At 40.4% G+C, this 18493-nt stretch overlaps 1 protein-coding gene across 14 annotated transcripts in view; it reads left to right on the plus strand.

Moving 5' to 3' along the window:
- The window catches only part of sema6a (sema domain, transmembrane domain (TM), and cytoplasmic domain, (semaphorin) 6A), a 108115-nt gene that overhangs the window by 753 nt on the left and 88869 nt on the right, over positions 1–18493 (plus strand). For 4 of the 14 annotated variants that reach the window (XM_023958295.2, XM_078953189.1, XM_078953192.1 and 1 more), the window contains exon 2: positions 13075–13162. The exons of 4 other annotated variants lie outside the window; for them this stretch is intronic. The gene's annotated coding sequence lies outside the window, so the exon portion shown is untranslated. Of the gene's footprint in view, positions 1–13074; positions 13163–16579; positions 16622–18493 lie in introns of all 14 variants that reach the window. 6 more of the 14 variants (XM_023958297.2, XM_078953190.1, XM_078953197.1 and 3 more) reach the window with 4 other exon arrangements.

Genomic DNA, 18493 nt, shown 5'->3' on the forward strand with positions numbered 1-18493 from the left:
CATCATTTCAGAATCACGCATACATTTGGTAAACTGTACAGTTAAAGGAACTTTAACGAGATACACTGAATGGACTGTGAATAACAGTGATGTATGAATGAAGTGTTTTGTGTTCATACGAACTCTGAAACATCAGAAATCAGCCCCGCATTTGACCAGTTATTAATACGTAATTACGACTAATACGACTAAATACGACTAATTAATGCATTATTTAGTTTGAAAGTGAGCAACACATAATCATAGTAAATGTTATGAGCACCCCCCACCCCCCCCAAAAAAAGACATTTTCTTGATAGGGCTTATGATGCTGCTCACTAAAGTAGGTGTAGTGTTTTGTATATTTTTATTTATTCACAAATTCCAATTATTTTTATATATTTTTTAATGGACTCATAGTTTTACCCTCTCTGCTCACGCACTCTCGAGTCTAGGGTGTGTTCTGGGGGTCTTAAGCCACCAGGGGGTGGTGGTCGTGGTGGTGGTGGTGGTGGAGGGGGTCAGAATTGCTCACAGAGCCAAAAAAAAAAAAAAGATCAATGAAATGTTTGGACCAGGTACTCTAGCTTTTAGTAAAAGGTTTGTCATTCTAAAAAAAATTGCTCCTGAATGTTTTTTTTTTTTTTTTACAAGCAAGAGAACATGCAGAGGCCTCACAAACCATTTTAGCAGCCCCACTGCCAACACCCACTCCATGGTTCCTCTCTTCTCACAATATGCGAAAAAAATGGATTAGGAAACTCTAAATATAAGTTACAGATTATGAAATGTGCAAAGGAGACAATAGAAATCTGTAGCAAATGACAGGTGCTTGTCTTTTTCTAAACCAAATATGTTTAAATATGCATAAAAGACAAAGACGTGTAGTTTTTCACAACAACTTTTAAAGAAAGGGCAGCCACTCTTTTGTTCTTCTTGCTTAATAAAGCTGAAGTGTTTGGTCCTCCTGTGCACATGCACCTCATGCATCTATGCAGGCTGTGCGGGGAAGAATAAGGAAGAAGGATAAAACAGTGTGGCTGACTTAAAAAAAAAAAACACTTTGCCATTATTCTCTCTGTACTCTCCATCTGAACCCCAAAGTTTCATTAAGGCTACAAACCAGAGGGGATTCATACAATCAACACCTGAGATCTTATGGGCTGATACAGCGCAATTACCTTTGCCACAACAGCCTGCCTGATGTTCTCCTGGCGAAGCAGAACACAGAACTACGACCTGACTTGATGCTTGTATTTGGAGCAATGCTCCGCGGAGCGTTTGATCCGCCGATCCCCTAACAGCAGCAATGGGAACGCCAGTGTGTGTGACTGATGAGAATTTGTCACACTGTGTGTGTATGCATGTACAAGTGTGAGGGACGGAGAAGAATAAAAAGAAGCCGAGGGATTTCATATTTACCTTTTCCATTTAACGTCACATGTCTGAATAATTGATAAATGGTTTTGCTGCTGTTTAAATGAATTGGCCCTCTATTTTAAACAATGAGACCATTCGAACCAATCTGTTAACCACTGCTCCTCATTCAGTCAGTGTCAATACCCAGCATTCAGCGCTGTGTATTTATGCATAATTTATAAAAGCCATGTTTAATTGATGCGTGTCCCTGGTGTGTGGGTTGTTTTTGAGACAATTATAGTACAAAAAACATCAAACGCTTCTTACTCATCTGTCTGTGATTTATTGATGTTTAACCTGCTTTCCAGTTTCCGTATCTCTGTAAATTACTTCTTCTTCAGTTATGCTGCCTTAATGCAAAATGACAAACCTCCTCTTCAGGCAAAGAAATGATAGTCATGACTCTTTATATAGGATTTAGCACACATTTGTCATGTGGAAATACAGGTTAGCCTATCAGAAACTAAACTTTCCCTTTAAGGGCGTTAGCTCATTTGTTTCGCTTAGTTTTGTTTCATTTGGCAGAGATTTCTTTTCTTTTAAAAAAACAGTGTTTTGATTCAGAACGTGAAAAAAGAAACAGGAAGGTATTCTAACCTACTTTCAACCATGACGTAACTCCCCTTCTGCGCAGACATTTTTCCATTTAACCTTCTGCTGCTTTCTCCATCTCATTCATTTAATGCGACTATGAGTTCTAATGGCCTCTAATGCTGAGCTAATATTTTGATGAATTATTTTCATTTAAATCTTCCTAATAATAACATTACGGAGATGAGAGAAGACCAGTCATTGGTAGATTTAGAGTTTTCTTTGAATAGTGTATATTTTCTCCTCCATCCTCCTTACTTAAACTGGACCTTTTTGTTCACTGTCCATAGATATTGGCAACCAATGTATCATAAAGCAGAAGAGTTTAGCATGCTGTATCCACAGCATGGCTCATTGAGAGTGTAATCAGTCTTTAATCACTTGCTTTGACTTGTTGTACCTGTTCTTCCGTGCACACACACACACAAACACAGCCATGGATATTCAGTGCAGTTTTTCCCATGTTTCCAAGTGTTTCTACTCTTTCCTACTTAGCCTTAACTCTTATGAGCCCATGAAATGACTGTTTATTGAATCACCCTTTCATGTCTTCAGCTCTCTTCATTCTTAATAGATTAGCATAATTGATTTAGTTTTTTTTTTTAAATGTGTTTGCCAGAAAAACCCACAGCATTAGGAATCAAGAGAGCTGTTGTTGATTCTTGGCAAGCCTTTGTTGTTAGAAATTAAGTAAATTAAAAAGTGGTAGCCAGTACATCTCTGCTGTAGGAGTGGACGAGAGAAAAACACACTTTTTCTGCACGCCAAACAAACCGTATATACAATCAGATTATACCGCAGTTGAAGTCCTTTATTTCTTTCCATTTATTGAACATTAGCATCTGGTAATACCTTTGTCACAGCTCACTTTGGTGGCCTGTCATTACTCAAATGGAAAGCAAATGCATTTGAGGGGATAATCCAAAAGCAGCAGGGCTTTGTGAAAATGCCCGAGAAATGGATGAATGACTGGCCTTAAAAAGACCCCGTTTTTGCACACCACATCAGATGATGTAAATCACAGCGCACTGTGTTAAAATATGATGTCCCAGTTCTCCGTCCTGCTGTTGCTTTGCTTTTACAGGTGCAGACTTGAGCTGTGAGTCACAGGAACAGGCACTTTGTGCGTGGACTCATGAGCGCCAGATCCGCTTCTGTGTCTGTGGTTACTTTTTATATGTTGGAGACCAGTGCGAGGATGAACGCGCTGTTGATGTTTAGCGTCAAACTACCGCCGTGACATTTGGCTCTTAAGCCATGACACTGCTGATAACGTCAGACCTCTTCCTTTTTTCTGTGTGTACGGTACCACAAAGCATGGAGGGTGGCTAATGGTGGGGGAGGAAAGAGTGTGTGCGTGTGTGAAGTGACTGTGTGTTCTTTCTGCGATGATGTGTGCGTGTTTGTGTGGCGTTGTTTGAGTGCATCTGTCCCTCCTCCCAGGCCCCAGCGATTGGCACTGCATCTCTCATCTATTAATCATAGAGAGAGCTTGCTCTCTCATTCTGTTGCCATAGTTTCAGGACCTGAGACTGTGTTGGGGTGCCTCGCTGGTTACAGTGAGGAATAGTGACGGGAGGCATAGGTGGAAAGGAAAAGAAATGAGGGAAACTGTGGAGGAACTGTAACTGCAGAGACAGGGAGGAAAAAGCTATGAAGAAGTGTTGGGCGCAGTTAAGTGAAGGAAAGAGGGGAAGTGAATGACAGAGAAAAGGCAGCCAAACACACTGTGCAGGTTCTCACACTGAGGATTTGAGTGATTCAAGAACCAAAATGGATTCCATTTTTATCTCAGCATTGAATCTTGTTGCTCCTCCTGAGAGTGCATCTTATCAATTTTTCCCTCACACACTAGTGTGTGAACCATTTCCATTTTCCTGCTCTTTGCTTCCTAAAGAGAAGAGAAGAATATTTTCACAGTGGGTATCGTTTTGAGACATGGGTTTGGTGCATCTTGGGTTTTCACAGGACATTGAATTGCTGTTATTTCGCCTTACATTAAAATTGAAATGTTTTCCCTGAGCTGAAATGGAAGATTGGGCTCGGGCCTCCTGTTTCATGCTCAGTTGGAGGGTTTGATGGTAATGCATGGTGAATTAGGCATTATTGTACTGCAATTCACTGATAGATTACAGTACTTAAATAAAAAATTCCAGAGGCAGAATCTTGAGAAAACAAAAACACCTGCATCTCTGTTTTATTTTCTCCACATGCAGATTTTTTGTTCAGTTAAAATAATGGAAAATTAAGCCTTATGATCAGAGAAATGCTTCTTGTTATGGCTGCAGACTTGGTACCTCCCATATGACCTCATAATCTCATTTGGGTCTTTTAGTGGCCAACCTTGCACTAATGTGGTGGTGGTATTATCGCCTTGTCTTTTCACATCATACCCAGCCTGTAAGTATTTCCAGCGGGAGCTTTTGCAGTGCAGGCGGCTGTAATCATGGGCTCCTCAGTAGACACAGCCACCTTTCACTCAATCGAGAGTACACAAATAGACTCACTCAAACACACATCCAAAACATTTTTAAGTGCACTCAAATTCAAGCAGGAGGGCACTTTCTTTCATGTCAGTAAGATTAAAGAGGAATAAGAAAGCTTGTCATTTTTACTGTGATGCGTGCAATGGGCGCCACTGGGCAGAAACCAAAGAATTACCTGATTGTGGAGTACACAGTGTAATTCTCCCCTCTCTGTGCTTGGACTTTCTGCAGGGGAATTGCCGTTATGAGACAGAGGGACAAAGGGAAAAGTGAGAGGGTGCGTTTGTGCTCTCTGCTGATGGACATGAAGTGCTTTTGTGCCTTTGAAGTGATGGGATTGCGGGTGACATCATGGGGGCAGCATTCTCAGGTGCAGCAGGTGAATTAATCCAGGTGGAGGATGGGGGGGTAATAGTGCATGTGTGTGAGTCCAAATCTGTAATGCTCTTGAGTATCTATGGAGGCAGGAATGCATGTGTGTGGGGTGTGTGTCAGTCATCAAAGCGGAGGAAAGCCTGTGTGTGTAAGGTGATCTGTATGCTCATGAAGGAGCAGCAGTCATCTGCTCCCAGAGGCTATAAGCTTCACTGAATGTGGAAGAAGCAGCTTCTTCTCCTAAGCTTTGCTGCTGGTTTCAATCTTGAAGCCAAAAGAGGCCAGACAGATTTATGACCTAGTTTCTAGATTTTCTCCACAGCCAAGTTTCTATTATCTTTCTGGGGGATAAAGTATCACATAATCTAATATTGCTTCCTACATCATGATAGAGACGTCTATGAGCTGCCCCTAAGGACAGTCGGGCAAGCTTAGCTCAAACACTGGCCAACCGATATCCTGGAGACAACGGGCAATTATTGAAGCATGCATTTGTAGCTCTTCTGATGATGATGATCAGTTTTGTAATTGGCCTAAGGTGAATATTGATTATTTCCATTTAACCTAATGCTTTAAAGTCCCACTCCAATCATCTTTTGACCTATTTTAAAAGAGTTTCCAGTGGTCTTTTAATCATGATTATACATTTTTTAGGCAAAATCAAAAAGCTTGTGTTATTTTTTAGGACATAGTTTCTGCAGAACGGCTGTAGTTCATTAGAAATTCGCCTCTGAGTTGTGGGATTGTTGGCGCAGAGTAAGGCCACCCCCATCCTCATCATCTATCTGTTTACATCTTCTTCTGCTAGCGCACAGCCCTTCACAGCCCAACTAACATTACCGGTGAAGCATAAATGGAGACTAATATCAGAGTTAGCCGTATAGCTTTGGCCCAGTGCCGGCTCAAATACATAACTACACAGACATTTAACAAAGACTATAGAGACAAGACTAAATACAAAACTTGGTCTCTTGGTGGAAAAGAAAAATCATCAAAAGTGGAACAAAATGAATAATGACCAATAAAAGCAAAACAAATAAACATTAAATAAGTCCATTGGTTTCTCCCTTTGGAGGCTTCTATAGATGGCGCCTGCCCAATTGCCTGACTGGAGCATTGAAAGGCTGTGAAGACTTGACTTCCTCTTTTGCCAGTCCCGACAGCACAGCTCCAGGAGCAGAACCTCAGCCACAGCCGTAGCAACCAGTAGCACCCTCAGCACTGGCAACATTTTGTTTGTGGGTGTGGCAGGGTTTGCTGGCATCACAGTCAGAAACACAATTTTAACCTTCATTTTCTTTATATGTGCCCCCCATCATGAGAAAAATGCCACTAGAACATGATATAATAACACCAAAACCACATCTTTCATTGGAGTAGGTCTTAAAAAGCACATTAACACCAAATTAATTAAAGTTTCTATTCAAAGTGGAAAGCAAAAAATAAAGAATAACCATGCTTCGGTTGGTTTTCCCCCAGTCCTTGTTAAGAAATTCTCCCGGTCACAGTGGCTGGCAGACTACAAGTGATTCCCCGGAGGGTCCTCTATTTCACAATCCAATCAGGCAGAACTCTGAACAATATTACTTCTGTGTGTGTGTGTACATTTATTACAAAGCTAATGAACAAATTGCAGCCATGTGGCATGGTCTGGTGGCACGGCTGTTGAAAAAACGGAACGCACACATGCATACACGCACCCCGGTCCCCAGCCGCTGCCTTCCTTCTTCTCTTTTTTTACCACAATGCACACACACACATACACACACACATGCCCAACCACAAGGCTCCCAGTGTTCCTGGCCTGTCTGTCCATCAGCTCATGCAGAGCGCTGGGCTGGGAGTGCTTATCATCACTCTGCTGAGTGGAGGCCTCACAAAGGCCCACTCACATCACACATGCGCGCACACACACACACACACACACACACACATGCATGCTCACAGTCCAGTCAGCGCAGGGACACCGCTCACAGTAGCTGATTAAATGTATGAATGTGCAGGGTGACAGCAGTCTGAGCTTACACTGAGAGGAAGAAAGCCCTGTATGCAAATTTGGAGGCATTCTACATGAAAAAAGAAAAATTTTGAGATACTTGGAATGCACTTCTGGTATGTACTCAGTTTCACAAACTTGGCAGACTGCATAAAAAGGCACAGAGATAAAGTAAAGGTTAAGACACAAACATTAACTATTCGGTAGTTAACGTGTAACAAGCACAAGGAAACCATAAAACTTTATGAACTTGCCTCTGTCGGTCAGTTAAATTAAATTTTTGCTATTCAACTTGTTGAAAATAAGTAAGAGAATGTCCTTTTTAAATACCAACTCCAATGAAAATCGTGTTTTTGGTGTTTTTAACGTGTTATTATGGCATTTTTACTAACGATAGAGTATATATTTTTTAAGATTGTTAAGCCTAAAATTGCGTTTCTGAGTATTTCTTTATCCACTTCAGGGTGAATCAGGAGCAGACAAGTAATGTAGTTGGAAAAAGCTTGTAGCAGAGATGTAGGTGCTCTCCATTTAATTTTTTGCACTGGTAATGTTAGGTTGGGGTCGTGAGGTGCTGCAAGCTAGCAGGAGAACGTGTGAACAGATGGAAGACGGGAAATGGGGGCAGGCTTACTCCCTGCTAACAGTCACTCCCACAACTCAAGTGTGTTTTTAATAAACTCCTGCCACTCTGCAGAAACTATGTCCCAGAAAACTACACAGGTTTTTAGATTTTGCTAAAAACGATGTAATGGTAATAAAAAGACCACTGGGATCATTTTTAAAATAGATTAAAAAAAATGATTGGAGTGGGTCTTTAAATGTTTTGGGGAAAGGCTTCTAACTGATGTCTTTTGCTACCAGCAAGTCTTTTGAAGAACTAATATTTCATTGAAATAAAAAAATATACTAAAATTAGAATAAAATATGCTGAGAACAGAGGGAAATTCCTGGAAGGATATAACTGGCAAGTCACTTGGTTATTTCTGACATGCGTGCTGGGATTGAGTAGGTTAAAGCCGTAGAGAAATGTCCAGCCTCACAGAGTTAACTAGGATATTTAATAAGACATGCAGAGCAAACAGCCTGCAGAGAGGCTGGTAAAAAAGGGAGAAGACAGGCAAGACAGCTTTGAATTTCACAGCAAAAATAAAGTAAATTCATTTTGTTTCCAAAAGGACAGGGAAACGATTTTCTTTGCTTTATTCGTCTTGCTTTAATTGGGACTAAAGGTGCTCTGTATGTGGGCAGATAATCAGGCAAGCAGGTTGATAGGTAAGAAGACAGACAATCTGAGAGACAGGAAGAGTGGGGTTGTGCCCCGCATGATAATGTAGTTGTTCACAGTGACTCTGATCGAGTTCACAGCATGCTTGAGTTGATTCATTCATCTCAGCCTACTGGGGGCCTTTTTTCCCGTTATTTTTTAAAAAGGCTTGCTACTTTTCTAAACCTACTTAGTTTTGCTCACTGAATTATTCCAGCCTTCTTGTAGATTTCTAAATGTGTGCCTTGTTTATGTGGATTACATGGGAGCAAAGAAGCTGGGAAATTTTAACTGTTGGTCTGTTTGGTTAAATTTAACTGTGGTGCGGACACACGCTGTCTTTTCATCTTCCCTACTTAACAACTCTCATAAAATTCCGAGGCGTGTTTATTCTGTTTGTATCCATGTTTAATTTTAGTCCAATAATACAACAAATAGCGGTTATTGATTGTAGAATTACAGAGGAATAAAACCCCTGATTAATAAATTGAATTTAGAATCTGAGCGAGGAAGCCTGGCTGTTCGCCCATCTCCTCCGAAGGCAGTTTAATGAGTCAAAACTGCTCAGACATCATCACAGTACATTAGCCTTGTTATTCGGATGTGTCTGTTTTCCCACCATCAAATCCTGTTTGCACAAAGGCTTTAAAACCGCTATCCAACAGGTAGGAAAAGTAGAGGCGAGCCAATCCATTAGTCCCCAGTCTCAATTCCTCCCTTCCTGCTCGTCATTCCCTTCTCTGAGGCTTTGTGTCATCCTGATGCGCAGGTCAGCTACCTCTGTGTGCATGAGATCCACTAGTCTGGTAACCAGATAAGAACATTGAATTGTATCTGAATCTCTCTGAGCCCTTTAATCATTTACATGTCACAGTTTTACTCTGACACTATATCTCTTTTTACAACACGGTACTACTCATTTTAATTGGAAAACAGTTTCAGTGTAGACTGTCTCAACATTTACAGACCAACTCCAATGAGAATTGTGTTTTTAACATGTCCTTGTGGCATTATTCTGATAATGCAGGACATATGTAAAGAAAATTAAGCTTAAAATTGCATTTCTGACTATTTCTGTATTCAAATAATTGTGAATCAGGAGCAGAAAAAAACAATGCCATTGAAAAAAGCTTCTAGCAGTGACGTAGATGCTGCAATCGGCAGGTCACAGCTCCCTACTCTGCTGTTTTCCAATGCATTCACTCGCAGATTAATAGATCCATCTACGTCTGTTTTCCTCATCTGAGATGGCTTCTGGCCTTACAGCTGGATAGCTATTTCTGTTTCACCAGTAATGTTATGTTAGGGTTGTGAGGGGCTGTAAGCTAGAGGAGAAAGTGGAAAGGGATGAAAGGGAATGTGGGAGGACTAAATCCACACCAACCAAGAGGTGAGTTTCTGATGAACTACTGCCGCTCTGCAGAAACGATGTCCTAGAAAAAGACAAAGTTTTGGATTTTGGCTAAACATGGCATACTGGTAAAAAAAAAAGATCACTAGGAACGCTTTTTTACTATAGTTCAAAAGATTATCGGAGTAGCACTTTAAGTTGGTTTTAACTGTGATTTCAGAGATTAAATAAAATTATGTTCTTAACATTCTTTTCAGAGTGTGAGGATGCTACAGAACCTGGTCTCCATCTTGAGTTTACACTGCAAAATTACAGTACATTACATCAGCAAACACCGCAACAAAGACATCAAGTAGCAAGCAAAAGAGGTGGGATAACTGTTTGGAGGTTCAGCTCTGACCTAGATAAGACTGGGAGTTTGGAGCATTAAGCTGATCCTGTGGTGTAGGCCTATTGTTGTCATTCAGCCTGTAACTGGCTTTGATCTTCATCTTTCCTGTATGCTGGGCTGAACTTGCTTTTCTGTGCAGTCATCTTGGTCCAGCCAAATTCCCCTAAGAAAACTGGTTGATTGTGGCAGACTCTGTGTAGAACAAAAAGCCTTTCATGGAGCTGGCTGATAAGATGGGACACGGTGGTGCGCGGAGTCTGGCGCCACTGCAGCAGTCATTTGTTTCACACATTAACAGGTAAAGGACTTTGCAAGCGTGTTGGTCTTTGCATGAGTGCTTTGTGCAATTCTTGGTGACTCAGAGTGCCATAAATGAGCAGTCACAGTCAAAACAAAAGACAAAAGATGTCTGGTTGACACGGAAAAGAATGAGGACGTGGTTGTTGGCAGCAGATCTTTTTTACAAAGATCCACCTGTCTTCACACCTCAACATGCCTCATAGCTCATGCATTTTAGCAGGAGTGTACAAATACTTGATTTAAAAATACATGACTTTACGCCGAAAGCCTGTGACAAAGCAACCTTTTTTAACCCATGTATAAGACTTCATGAGTTGCACGTTTACGAAAATGTTACATTTAAAGTCCCATGTTGATCTTCTTTTGATCTGTTGCAAAACCGTTCCCAGTGGTCTTTCAATTATGGTCATGCCGTTTGTAGCAAAAATCAAGAAACCACTGTCATTTTCTAGAACAGTTTCTGCAGAACAGCAGTTTTTCTTTAGAAATTAGACCCTGAGTTGTGAGTAGGACTGTTGGCATGGAATAAGCTCGCCCCCTTCCCATTTTCCATCTTTCTACCTAACATTAGCGGTGTGCAAAAAAAATGGCGAGCAATGGAGCTACCCAGTTCTGATCCAGATGCCAGCTAAAACGAGGAAACTGAAGACATACATGGATCTAGTCGTCAACAAGAGGATGCATCAGAATGGAGCAGAGCAAGGAGCTTGTGGCCCGCCCTGTGTGTTTTCTAAGTCACAAAATGCTTTTGATTTTTATTTTTCTGCTCTTGATTCACAAAAATCTGGATAAAGAAATACTCAGAAACTCAATTTTCTTTAGATATGACTTCCATCATAAGAAATACAGCACAAGAACATGTTAAAAACAACACCAAAAACATCATTTTCTTTGTAATGAGTCTTTAGCCTCTATAACCCTTCATGCGTCGACTTACTAAAACTTTGACGCAATAAATGCTATTTTAGAGCTATTGGTGTCACGGGGAGCGGATGAGGGAGTACCCAGGTGCAGAGAAGGAGAGGAGGCAGGAGGTTGCAGGGGAACGGGGGCTTTAATAAACAAAACTAAAGACACAAAACCAAAACCACTGCATACGGCAGGCTAGAAACTTGAAACACTAAACACTCGAAAGACTCGAAACAGGGAGAGCAGACTTACATACTATGGACCAGCCCAGGAGGAAGGGAATGACAAGACTTAAATACATACAGACAAACGAGACACAGGTGGAAACACTCAGGAAGGATGGGGACCAAAGTAAAACTCAAAACTACAACAAACCAGGAAACACTACAAAATAAAACAGGAAGTTAAACTCAAAACATCACAGAACAAAAAGGAAACTAGGCACAAGGGCAAAGAAACAGAAACCGTTACATTTGGTGTATTTCATGCTTACTCCATCTCACAATTGAGCTTTAGGCTTCATGTCACTTTAGTCTCATGTATATGAATTGAAAGCAGGGGCTATATGGCTATAATTATCTGCTGAAGACCTAACTGTAATAAGCTGTGACTTTCTGTTTCACTGCTTGTCCCTCCCTGGGGGCAGTCAGATAGTTCCTCCCTCATCACGGTGATTTTCATACTTGTAACACTGAGCTAATTACTACAGTAAATAGTGTCTGGGCTGTGACAGCATCAACTAAATGGAAAGGATGGGCTTACAGGAGATGCTTTAATTAATTAATTGCTATTTGGAATCCCTTATTGGAGTTAGTGTGACGCAACAGACAGCTGGTTGCTATTTTTATTCTCTTTTTTCTTTTGTGTCTGAGTCGCTGTGGACTAGTTTCTGCTGTGCAGCCTGTGGATAAGATGTAGTGGCCTAGCTTTAGTTAATTTAGGTGGCAATAAATAAATTGAAAGTGCTTGTCTACACTGACTGGGTAATTTTTCATCTGCTTTTTTTCTTTAATCCCTTGTACTACCATATTAAGATTAAAGTAAGATTGTGGTTGGGGGAAATATTGATTTTAGTGGCTAGAATGTTAGCTGATTCTCAAGAGCTTTTTATAGCCATTTGGAATGGTAATTCATTCCCTTGGATGCCTTGTGTTACATCTAAGGAGGTCGCACAAGCTGATGGTGAGATTGTGATCAATAGAAGCATTAATGCTCTCTTTTCCTCTCTTTCTCCCTTGTTTTCAAAGATCACTGGTGTCTTCCTCTTTTACGGGAAAAAAACTGCTCCTGTCATGAGTTCAGCTCATGGTTCTGATCTGCATGAAAATAATCATATGATGTGGTCATAAGAGTGCGGCCGAAAAACCGTGCTGGGAAGTTTGCTGACTACAGTGAGCCTGCCATATGGTTCAAGTAAACAGAGCTAAGGGAGACATTATTCACTGTGGGATTTAATGCAGAGAAAAAAGGGGAGGGAGTGATTAGGAAAGAGGTTTTAGTTACCCTTTTAACTGATAGCTATCTCTCAAACGGACAGAAAGAGAGGCGCACCTGTACTGCAGCCATTTGACAGAGAACAAATAGTGGATTTTATTACCTTGCAGTTGATGGAACTTTATCCAGCTCCAAGGGGTTTTATGGTTGTGCATAATGGACAATTATGTCTATGAGATAAAAAGCTGCTGGCAGAAGTACCGAAGATTGAACGTTACACATTCCAGATGTATTAAATCAAATTCTACATGCAGTCAAGTGTGTTGGTGAGTGAACAGAGGAAAACAACTTGTGGATAAAATCACTCAGAAGCACAAGTTTCCTGAGTTTGAAGACATCCTATGGGTTTTGTATGGACTCCACACTGGTGTCTGCTGTTACGGATTTGGGCTGAATTCTGTGTATCAAGTATCGGTGAGTCGGACATGTGCTGGGAGTCAGATGACTTTGTGGTGAGATGAAGATCTGATCCGTGAGAAGCCGGATTCTCTGACTCAGGTTTTCTTTGTTTTGCAGACGTCGGGTACCTGCTGGACAACATGGTTTAATGAGGGGTCAGCTGGGATCTATGGACAAGGACTGAAGTAATTAATGATTTAATTTGGTGGGTGACCCACTCAAATTTAATTAATACGTTTCTTGTTTAATTTATTGAGTCATTCCAGCCAAAAAGAAATTTGTTGGATAAAGAAAAACAGAAATTTAAGGGTTCTTTTGTCTGATGCACTTTGGCTCGATTGATACCTATTTTTAAACTAGGAAAAATAAAACAAGTGTTGTTACAATTCATAAATAAATCACTTTGTAACCCCATAAGCTTTCATTTAAAATGTTTGTAAAAATCTGAGTGTTGAGTCACGTTTTTTTTTTCAATTTGAGAATTCCCCCTTTTATGATATTAAAATAAAGCCCAGAACTAAACGAAATTGCTTTGTTTCACTAAGTGAGGCTTAGAGCTATGTCAAGTCAGATTGTTTTCCCACATGTTTCACAGGCCAAGGATGAAAGCATGAGCAACAGTTGTTCACATAGAGCCGGTTGAACAAACATCCCCTAACAAACAGATCAAACGTAAAGATAAGACAAACAAACTTAAGTTAGGCGCCTGATGAAATCAGGCGATACTTCCTGCTTTTGTGTTTTGAGTCAGCTCGGCAGCAAGGTTGTTTTTCAAGGTATAAGGACATGGATAGTCAAGTCACAAGAGAAGCGGATATATCAGTCAGGTTTTAGAATTTGAGGATTACAGCCATGGCTTGAACTTATGCTTGACAGGTGAACTTGGTGACTAAAGTTTTCTAAGGAAAGTAGTAAACTATATTCACTTTCCTTCCCAGACCTGCTCTTTTTGTAACTGCAAAGAGTTTCTAAGCTGGTTCATACTTGAGAAAATCAACGAAAATGTTCTTGTAGGCAATACTGCAAGAACAAAGAACATGTTGCACTTTAAATGAAGTTTGAACTTCAGAAAAGTCCTACAAGGGCTCTTCAACAAAATGCCACTGGTACAGCAACACTTCATCGCTGAGATGCGAGAAGAAGAATCCCTAGTTTGAAGCAGACGACAGTTTTTGCTTGATGGATGAGAAATGGATGATCTATCAAGAGCAAGTTTGAAGAACCAAAATAGTGTCATTTTGTATATATATATGCACAATTCTGGCTCCACATTTCTTTTTTTCTGCAACCGATTTTGGGCTCTACATACACAATTTGCGTCCAATCAGGGTCTCAGCTTTGGTAGTGACATTTGGATGGCGTCCCTTTTAATTCACGGAAGTGTCAACTGTTTGAAAATTGATCATGGAGAAGAAATAAATGTATGCAGTTTGTGCCTGAATTATAGGACACCATATCAGAAAAGAGATGTGGAAGAAAACGCCTGGAGCAAGATTTGCGGGGGATTTGTACTGCTTTGACATTTCACATCAAGCCTCTTCCTGTTGGTGGTGGACATGCTCTGGTATTGGGCAGCGACAGTCCAGTGAGAACAATGCGTGTTCAAGTGTGAATGATGGATTAGAGGTTTCTATTGCTGACATGTTTGAAACACTGAAGTATTTTTGAGAAGAAGTTATGTATGCAGATATGAGAAACGCTGTTGATGTATCCTCAGCAGTTGACCTCTCAGCAACACAGCAGGGTGTCGTTATAGTTCAAAGTGTATGCGTGTTTTCTCAGTAAAAATCTCTGCACATCAAAGTTTTTGCTTGATACTTTTTTTTTTCTCTGTGGCAATGCCCACCCATGCTGTGAGCTTGTACACACATGCCTAGAAATGTGTCTGTGTAGATATGTTGACCTCTCATAAAGTGAACCTTGCAAGGCTGGGAAAGCAGATCATGCTGGAAGCAGCCATGCAAACCTCTTCTTTATAACACATTAATAACATAGGGCAGCCTGAGGCCAAAGAAGGTCTCTCAAGGTAGTTCATCGCGCTTTAGGAAGTGGGTCGTTGATATGGTAATAGTTGCTGAAGCAGGTTTCCTCAAAGCCCATTTGTTTTACTGACGTTGTATTCACTCGCTGAAGGTGGCTGGATGGAATGTGACAGGGTGCACTGCTGTTAGGTTACTGTAGCTTAATTGACCCTGAGAAAGCTGAGTTAAGGTGGGAGGAGGGTTAGAGCTGAAGGGAGTGGAGAACAAAACTAGGCTGGAAGAAACATCCTTTGCAGCAGGGGGGGAAACTATAAAAGAAAACACACAGAGAAACAATAAAAAGGGAGGATGCTTAACTTTTCCACTCTGTGGGATCTGTATAGTCTTCTTGATGATTACCGGTACTCTGCACAATGAGATTGAGGTTCCTCAAAAGTTCTCCTTCTAATGAGCTGGGTTGTCAGGAATCATCATCGTTGCAATTATTTACTTTACTTCTATTTAAGGTTGCATTTTTAGTTTCCCTGTTTACTTAATGCTAATGCGCTGATTTATTTTATGGGTCAAGGAATCGCTGAGTCTTTTCTTATCAAGCTGCCTCTATATAATATTTAAAAACATGTTGTGACTAGAAATCCTTTTTTCTTTTTTCATTGTTTGCAAAAATCAGTATTTTTTTCACTTTTATGTTTTGATGTTCTATATATAGTCAGGTAGGAAGAACGTCAGCATCCTCCTGGGACGTTTTGGTTTAGAGAAGACAATCAATAATGGCAAAGAGAAGAATGCAGCAACGAATAAAACACAGCTTTAGATTCAGAAATGATGTTTTGAGGAAAGGTAGATGCACTGATGCAGGGAAGAACCTAAACAGCTTTTTTCAAAAAATCTTTCTCATCTGAGAAAAAAAAAAGAAATGTTTAGGTCAATCCACAAAATAACTCCATATGGTAAATTTGGCATTGACAAATGCTGGATAAGCATTTGGTTAACTGGTGAAAAAATCACTGCTAAATTGCCACTTCTGATATCATTTTCAACTGTTTGTGTCCCTTCTGATGTTATTCAACAAACATCAATGATGGATGTTGGTACCTGTCAGTCAAATCCTGTTAAAAACCCAGATACATCTCATTTTTTCAAAAGAGATAATGTCACATGCTTCTGCCATGCTCAAAGAAATTACCTGTCAGACCACACGAAGGAAACAATATGAGATACGATATTGTTTTATCTGCTGCATTATTTCTTTCTATGAAACACAAGTCTGATCATTCTTCACCGGTCAAAGGTTTTGAGGTGATTTCTTCTTGTAGAGCAGAAAGTTTTAAGTGGACAGTGATGTATGTCTGTGTGGGCAGGTTTGTGAGTGTTTGACTGGCTCACATTCCCCAGAAGCCATTACTTGTTTGCTCTAAACTGACAGGTTTGATGGATGACACTGATGTGCCACACGCTCTCTATACACATCCCTGGATTTTTTTTGTGGGTGCTTGTGCCACCTTAAACCCTGATCTCTTCTTAAGATCAGGAGTTCACATCAGTCTAGCAAGGTGGCAGGTAGAGACAGGGTGAGCCATCTCTCAGTTTTCTGTCTTCTCAGTCTGAAAACCCTTTTTTGTTTGTGCTCCCTCTGACAGGACCAGAGTTATTACAAAAGGATGACACAGAAGTAGACCTCGGTGAGTCTCGCTATTATTTTGGTTAAAGATGTGCTGCAACTGGAGGAGCTATTTTAAGACCCCAGCTGCTGCTTTCCCTGTATGTTCTATATCTCTCCACGGGAACTGAGAGTCATTGATCTATTGCCTAGCAGCACCTCATCCTCCCCCCCGTCACATACAGATACACACCTCCACAGCACTGAAAAAGGCAAAAACCATCAGAACCCTGCAGGTTTCACCTTAAGATGGCATACCATCGCTATCACAAGATTAAAAAAAGATGCTTCAATAAAAGAAGATCATTTAGAAATGCTTTCAGTGACACCCTGGCAGGGGGATGACCTACATCAGGGGTGTTTGCTTTCTACCAGGTGGTTAGCTGTAGTTCATGGATTACAAACCTGGAGACCCCTCGCCCCCTCGTAACATTTTGGAATTGAAAAGTTTTACTCAGGTATGTGGAGTGAAACAAAGATAAAAGGTGGCCCAACGCTCCAGTCAAGCGTTAAATAGCTTGTTGGAGTTGTATTTTGTTGATGGTGAAAAAAAAGCCTATGTGCTTCTCTTGGGAAGACGATCATTTTTGAAAATGTTTCCTTGCAATGCTGCCTATGGGAGGTCTCAATTCTTTATTTTGAAAAACAAAAGTAGATTATTCAACTTAAGAGTGACTTTACAGAAACGTATTGTCCCACTCCAATCATCCTTTGATCTGTTTTAAAATAGTTACCAGTGTTCTTTTAATTATGATTATGCCATTTTTAGGCAAAATCCAAAAACCTGTCATATTCTAGGACATAGTTTCTGCAGAGCGAGTCAGAAATTCACCTCTGAGTTGTGGGCGGGACTGTAGTGGGGGCGTAAGCCTGTTTACATTTCCCATCATCCCTTTGTTTACACCCTCCCTGCTATCTTACAGCCCGTCACAAGCCCAACATAACATTAGCTGTCTGCAAGTGGATGCATCAGAATGGAGCAGACCAGGAAGCTTGTGGCCTGCTGATCATTGCTTGTATGAAACCACTACAAGCTTTATCCAACTACAGTTTTTTGTTTGATCCTGATTCACAATGATTTCAGCAAACAAATACTCAGGAATGCAGTTTTAATCTTAATTTTCTTTATATGTGTCCTTCATCATGTGAAAAATCCAACAAGAACATGTTAAAAAACACCATCTTCATTGGAGGGGGTATTTAATGATAAGCTCACCTGTATACTTTACACTTTTTGTTGATTTATGGCTAATTTTTTAATTCAGGTTCATTCGTTTAACCGTGTAAACGTCAGGTTAGTTTTTGAGTAGAAAGCTCAAATCTTTGCATTTTAAAGGAAAGGTTAGGTGTGAAATTTAAATGAATTAATAAATGAAATTGGTGTAATGTCCTGTAAAGTTGCTTGTGTGTTTGTATTAATTAAAGTTTCCAAATGTCAATAGAAACTCAAAGGATTTTTCCAAGAGACAAGAAGACAACACAAATATTTAAGCCTGAGAGTGTTAGGACAAGAAATTCATTCTTAAGTCTGAATCAAGATGTAATGACTGTGTATAATTTTGAGTCATGAAAGCGAAATAGGCGCCGAGACAAATTAGCCTTCATTTCAGGTATTGGAATGAATATTATGAGACTGCTTTTAAAAGCTCATTTCCGTCTCTCAATATCTAGTGCCTATTGACAGCAGAGAAGAGGGGCTGGTTTTGGTAATAATACAACTATTGAGACGTCTCGTCACTTTGACATGTGTTTCGGTTCACTAGCAATCGGGTTCTTTATTCAATAGATCCCCCAGCGTCTGTTCAATCCCCACTTTAGTTTACATAGGCTGTCCCTCCGTCTTGAGTTCGTGCCGCAGACTCTCCTGCTATGTCTTTGTTTATTTTGGTAATGG

The sequence above is a fragment of the Oryzias latipes genome, chromosome 9 (assembly GCF_053564925.1).
Source record: "Oryzias latipes strain Hd-rR chromosome 9, Olatipes_Hd-rR_3.1".
Classification (NCBI taxonomy): Eukaryota; Metazoa; Chordata; class Actinopteri; order Beloniformes; family Adrianichthyidae; genus Oryzias; species Oryzias latipes.